The sequence below is a fragment of the Gavialis gangeticus genome, unplaced genomic scaffold (genome assembly GCF_001723915.1).
Source record: "Gavialis gangeticus isolate Ggan-Ray unplaced genomic scaffold, GavGan_comp1, whole genome shotgun sequence".
Taxonomy (NCBI): Eukaryota; Metazoa; Chordata; order Crocodylia; family Gavialidae; genus Gavialis; species Gavialis gangeticus.
The window spans coordinates 9,593,522-9,600,595 of NW_017729026.1; the positions used below are offsets into that span (position 1 = coordinate 9,593,522).

The 7,074-nt window shown below is 42.3% G+C and overlaps 1 long non-coding RNA gene across 1 annotated transcript in view; it reads right to left on the bottom strand.

Moving 5' to 3' along the window:
- Positions 1-3,567: 3,567 nt before the first annotated feature.
- LOC109299801 overlaps positions 3,568-7,074 on the bottom strand; it is a 61,051-nt gene continuing 57,544 nt past the window's right edge. The window contains exon 2 of the long non-coding RNA XR_002098007.1: positions 3,568-3,693. This is a non-coding gene — a long non-coding RNA (uncharacterized LOC109299801). The remainder of the gene's footprint in view (positions 3,694-7,074) is intronic.

Consider the following 7,074-nt stretch of genomic DNA (forward strand, 5'->3'; position numbering starts at 1 on the left):
AAAAAAAAAAAAAAAAAAAAAAAAAAAAGTCAGGCACCAACTGGCACTCCGTGTAGAAAAGGGCATTCAGTCTCCATGCTAACTCTGAAATGCAAGTCAGCAGTCCTGAAGTGTTTTCTCAGGGTTGTGTTCAAATTGTGGCAGCTAACTTCTACAGCATATCTATTACATGGAACAATGATCTATGCTTTGATTGTTGTTCAATAAGTCTTTTATCCCTCTCCCCTGCTTCCTTACCCTCACCCTAAATTTAATTTACATAAGGGTTTAAAATAAGATGCAGGAGAGACTGAGAGAGTGTTTTCATTGGCATTCTGCCATCCCATTGGTATTTTCCATTCTTTGACAGCAGCTCCCCCTCCTAAAACATTACACTTTTTTATTTTTTACTAATGAAATTACTGGTACAAAAGAAAGAAAACAAAAAAACCCCACAAAAAAGAGTCTTTGGATCATGAGACAATATTTACTTTATGTAACTCCTGTGTTTGCAAAACCCAAATCTCCTACCTCACAAAAAACAACACTAACCTGGGATGGTGTAAAACATAATGCAACACAGGGCAATGGAGCGAGGGGAGCGGAGGGGAGAGAGAGACACCCCACACAGCATCTCTTTGTTTAGTAAAAGATGAACACTAGAAGAGGCAGAACAAACAAGATATTTGGACACAAGATACTTGTAAAAGCAAAACTATCACTAGTTAGGGCTGAGACACGAAATGAGCTTTAGTTAAAGCACCCCCCACCACCATTTTTCAGCATGGGGATGCTGATACATGTGACACTGGAGTCTGCTGGAGTGCAGTAATTATCATACTCCAGCAGATTCGATCAATTGTTCTGTGCTAGGAATGTCGCTAGAGTCCCCCTTGTAGGTATCGTTCTGTTCGGTTCTCACCAAGGTGCCCCAATACTTATCTTCTAGATCATGGGAAGTCCGACTACCAGAGGAAGAATGATCTTGTAATTCAATTGTTAAGCTAGAGCTCAGGAGACTCTGATTCAGTGCTGACTCTGACAGCCTGCCTGTGTACCCTGTAGGGATTCTGGTCCTTGTATGCAAAAGAAGCATAATACACATCTAGCCTGCCTACTGTAAGATAGCCTGGGGGGCCTAATATAAACCAGTGCTTCATGGAGGCAGACACTAGCAAAAGTGTTCCAAAGAGACAGACCAGGAGTACATGGAATGAGAAAGATACCTAGAGGTAAAGTGAATTGTCCAAGGTCATACAACAAGGTAGTGCTACAAACAGAACCCGTGTCCTCTGAATCCCAGTGCAACGCCCCATCCCCTGGACTACGCTGCCTTTCATTAGATTTTAGTCAGGATCACCATGGAATTCAAATTAAATACAAGTTAGTGTTGGGCTGACAACAACTCTCAGCATGGCAGTTTCACCTTGTTTGAATGTTAACTGGAGTTTGCTTCCCAAGCAGGCTGAAATATTAACTTAAGACAGGGGTGTCAAACTCATTTGGCTGTGTGGGCCTGATGTAGATCAGTGGTCCAGTTTGTGAGCCAGACAGGGACCACTTCCCCCATGCAGTGCCCACAGCACCAAGTCCAGCCTACCAACAGCATGCACCAGCCCTAGGATTCTCTGTGCACATGGCATGCAAACTAACAGTGCATGGTCTGAAACCAGTGCTACAGCAGCCCAGAGGGCAGGTCTGGGGTGTTGCGTGCAGCCCCCACCCTGGACCCCCTGTGCCATGCGCAGTGTGCATCCTGCAATAACCTTACGTGCCCCCAAACCCTGGGACTGAAACATGCTGCATGTGGTATGAAGGGCTGGACTAACTGTGTGTGCTGCACTTAGCACAGGGGGTCAGTCCAAGACATGTGCTGTACATGGTGCCCCACCACACTGGCCCTTCTCACTGCTTCCGGCATAGCCTGATCTGGATCAGCCCCAGAACCAGAGCCCAGGGCCCAGTCAGTGGGGGGCTGCATGTAGAGTGCACTTCAGACCAGTCTCCTGTGCTACACGCAGGGTCATAGGCTTGTCTTTGAACTTCACTTTATAAATCTACTGGATATAAAAAATCATGGACCAGATATAGATACTGGATTTATGACATTATAACCTGCCTAACATCTGAATCCCCAGGTAAACCCTCCACTTTTTACCAGCTATTCCGATTGTTTCCCCCTCACCCCCTTGTCTCTCATCTTTTGACTACAGCTACTTTCATTTCCCCCTCCCCTCCACCACCTGTTTCTCACCTACTGACCACCTCAATTTACATTTTAACTGACTGGCTTGCTTGCATATATACTGGCCTCTGGCTGCTTTACCACTCCATCCAGGAAGAGCACAGACCATCTGCAGATGCTTCCTCAGCCTGTCGAAGGGTGTTTGTGCCCAAAAGCTTGCTAAGAAGAATTTTTCCAGCTGTTTGAGGTGGTCTAATAGAAGATATAGGATTTACCCAAATAACCTTGCCAGCCTATGTCCTTAGACCAACACAGCTACACCCTACACCTTGGGTAACCTCTCTACATTTTACCAGCTACTTACTATCACCAGACCAACATTCCCCCTTTCCCCCACCCCACCTACCTGTCTCTCATCTATCGTCTCCCATGGCTACTGATCCTCGCTGCCATGTATTTGCATTGTCACAGACTTGTGTTTTGCATGTTGTCTTCTATTCCACCCAGGAAAATGCAAAACAGCAGCAGACTCTCCCTATGCCTGACAAAAGGTGTCTATACCAAAAAGCTTGCAAAGAACAAATTTTCCAACTATTTAGTTGGTCTAATAAAAGATATCACATTTATCCACAGAACCTTGTCTGCCTAACCATATTCTCATATTTTTCAAAGCCAGCTGTGTGAGCTTTAATACTCTTTTTCCTTTGTTGCTTGTCATGGATGGCTATACAATAGCTATAGTGTTACAAAGATAAGGGGTAAGACCTTAGCAACTCATTTTTATTTTTAAAACCCATAAGCCATGGCCCCAAGATGATAAAAGTGCTTGGGGAAAAAACAGAACATTAACACTATATATATTAGAGAAGTCCGAATATTTATACACAATGTTAAAAACAACATAGAGCAGTTTCATTTCTGAAGGTATAAGGGCAATAAGTCTCCCCAATTTACCAGCTGTCCCCCTGAGGTAAAGTACTACTGAATCTGTGTCTAGGAATCTAAAATTTAAAGACCTGTATTTTTTTGCAGTTAAGTTGTTGCAGCTATATCCAGTTAACCTTACACAGGAACCAGCCACTTGGAGCTCAGATTTACTGCAAGTTGCTAATATCAGATTCAGAGCAATTTAATTAGGTTCACCATGATATAGATGTTACTTATGGTACAGAGCTAACTGGTATGGCAGGGTTAACTCCATTACTTGGAAACAGCAAAGAGAGGACAGCAAATCATTATTCAAATGCCAAGAAGAAATATGCTTGGAAATCTAGGTCCCCTGAGGCTCTGCTGGATTTATAACACACTAGATTATCTTTTTAAAATGTAAAAAACAGACCCAACACAGAAGGCAAAGTCCACAGTTGCATTTTTATCAGGATTGAAATAAAAATTACAAACTTACCGAGCAAAATAACCCTGTCTCCGCTCCTTCTTCTCTTCCTTAGTCTCCATGGTATACAGTAAAATGTGCAAGGTGAGTAGTTGGGTGTTTTGCTCTTTTTCAGTGCCTCATATCCAAGTACACCCTGTATTTATCATTGAAGAAAATAAAGAGGAAATGTATCAATTAAAATGTCAACAAAGTCTGCAAGCGTTTAGAGTGCAGAGGTAACCTACCTAGTCGTATGACATGTGTGAGTAAACTTTAACCACTGAAAGCACATCATGTGATACAGATTTATTACAACCACAAACAAAAAACAGTGAGTAGGTTTGAGCAAGTCTCTGCAGAAAAATTATAACATATTTAACAGAGAAGGAGCAGCAGAGGGAATTTGTACAGCTTCACGTAAAAAGAAGTAATAGCTTTTACTGCAGCATACAGGAGGAAATTAATTCAAAGACCTCTTACACTGATTTTCAACAGCTTGTGAAGATTTTTCCTTTCAAAAATGTATTTAAAAACCCTCTTTTCCCCTCAGTACCTGCAAACACTGCAGTACAGACCTTGTTCTTGAAAATGGAAACCAAAGATTTCCTTTTCCCAATGTTACTTTTCCATATTGATTACTTACTACTTCCATACCTTTCATGAACATCTACAGAATGTCGCTAAAAAAAAAATGAAAGCACAAGTTAACCTTGTGCATAAACTGGTCAGAATGACATGGGGAGCAAATGCAACCACACTTCAAATGACCACTCTAGCACTTGTTTCCTCTGCAGCAAAATATTGCTCTCCAGTCTGGAACAAAAGTGTGCATACAAAGATTGTTGATATGCAGCTAAAAGCTGCTATGCAGACTACATCAGGAACACTAAAAAGTATGTCATTGCCATGGCTTCCAGTCCTAGGGAATACTGCTCCCACACAGCTCTGACAATGCCACATGCATGAGGGAATACCATAAGGCCATAGGTAACCCAAACCTCCCAATCAACAAAGACATCATCATGCTACCACCAGGTAGGCTCAAATCTAGAAAACCCTTCTCAAAATATGCCAAGAAGCACTATGATGATAACAAAAGCACTGGAGAACAATGGAGGGAAGCCTAGGCAAATACCAACCTGCCACAGAAATAATCATCAGTGACCCTACAATCCTCCAGCCAGGATTTGAATTACTGAGAAAGAGTTGATCCTCCCTGAATCGCATCCAGACACTTCATGGAAAATGTGGACATCTACTCCACAAATGGAGAGTCAAAGAGAGCCCGGGTTACAACTGTGGTGCCATTTTTCAGACAGTGCAACACATTGTGAACGATTGCCCAATTACATCATTTAATGGCTATCTGAAAATCAATCCAGGCAGCTACCCCTGGAGCAGTCACATGGTTATCAAATGTAGATATTAATCTATGAATGTTATAATCCTACAATGTCATATGAAAGAAAATGACTACTATAGGAAGCTGTGTTGTCATTCCTGACTGAAAAGGAAGAGCCAAATATTGAGACCATAATGTACTGGCAGAGGTAGTAAAACCCCAAAATACTCATTAATGTGCCCTTAGAGAAAAATGATGAGAAAAAGTGCATAAAATCAGAAAATTACAGGACGAATCTATTAATAATTCTACATGAAATGGCAAAAAAGCAATTTTTTGCCCCATTCATGCCCCAATAAGTCTGTATGGAAAAACAGAACTAAAGATGGCATACTACTTCATAGATGAATTGTTGGAACAAGAACTGGTGATTTTTGTAACTATGAGGTATGAAAATTGTAACTAGAGTCATTCAAGAAAACAACTGATTTTTAATATAGCACTAATGCAGACTAATAGAGGGATATACATCCATGGTAGTGTAAGCACAGTTTCTTTACACAATGTGAACTATTTGTTAACCAGAGGGTAGAAGTTTTAAAAGAGCTCCAAACTGATCCTTCTATAATGTCCACTGAAGTGACTGAAACACTAAAGTCAAGTGCTTTTAAAAAATCCCATGAAAGGCAACTCAGAGGAACTCCTTTTCCCCCCACCCCTGGCTAGAATTCTTGAAAGTCCTTCCGAAATGTAGTACTAACTCCCTCTTTTTATGATTCATTTACTCTTCTGCACCGGCACACTGAAAGAATTCAGTACTGTAGCTGAGTTAACTCATCTACTGCACAGGTTCTTTACTTTTTTAGACTCGTGGCACCCATCTTTAGACACAATCTACCCCCCATAACTTTTAAAATGGGGTGTTAAATGGAGCAGCACCCCATTTTAAAAAGCAATTTATTTAGAGTACTTACCACCTTGCAGAGGGCGTGGACAGTCCAGATGAGGAACAGCCAAGCAGTGATCGAGTCTGAGCCTGCCCTTATCTCTTTATCACCTGGTTTATATCCTCACACCTGCTTTCAAAGGATCTCCTGACTCTAGTTGAGAATCCCCAGTCCACTGAGATACGGGACAGCAAAAACAATCATGTAAAAGGAAAAGAATTCAGTGAAAAGGTACAATTAACCTGTTCTCCTTATCCCTACCCCTCACACCACAATTTACTTTCAGGAGTAATCTTTCAGCACATAGATTAGATTATGTAGTTTGACAGTCTATACACCTGTCAAAAAACTTTCACTCTATTGCACCTATACTGAATTCAAGTTTTAACCAAAGATACAGTTTAATTGCCAGAAAAGGATCCAGGCTTGACTGGACAGAGAATCTGCCAGTCTCCTTATGAAGCAGGAGCCAGCCAGTGATTTTCCTACCAGCAGTCAAGAGAGGCCAACCTGACTAAAATTCTATACAGGAAGATACTGGGTAGCTATTTAGTTATAGCTAAAATTATACCTGATCACAGTATATAGTACAATTTAATTCTTCTTACCTAATGAAGGCAGCAAAAGGGCACAGCAGCCCCCTTGGCTCTCCAGGGAACTGGCAGACCTCCTACATCTTAAAAGAAAGACTTACAAAGGATGGAGGACTGGAACCACCACCAAGGAGGAATACTCTGCTCAGGTCCGGACCCGCAGAGAGCAAACCAGGAAAGCCAAGGCTGCGATGGAACTCCAGCTAGCTACAGATATCAGAGTCCTTTTTTAGATAATAAAAAGTCCGTTTTTGGATATGTGGGGAGCCAGAGGAAAAGCAAGGGCAACATTGGACCCCTGCTGAACCAGATGGGACAACTGACGAACATGAAAAAGCAAACTTGCTAAATGGGTACTTTGCATCAGTTTTTCACCAGTCCCATGGGACGGCCCTGCCCACTGCGTCAGGAAGGCCCGGGTGAGGGAGATTCCATACCATCCATCGAAGCTGACCTTGTGAAGGAACACCCTGACAGGCTGGATACCTTCAAGTCAGCCAGCCCCGACGGTTTACACCCCAGGGTACTCAAGAAGATGGCGAGCATCATAGCTCAGCCCCTGGAACGAATCTTCGAGAACTCCTGGCGCTTTGGTGAAGTGCCCAAAGATTGGAAGGCCAATGTGGTGCCCATCTTCAAGAAAGAGAGGAAAG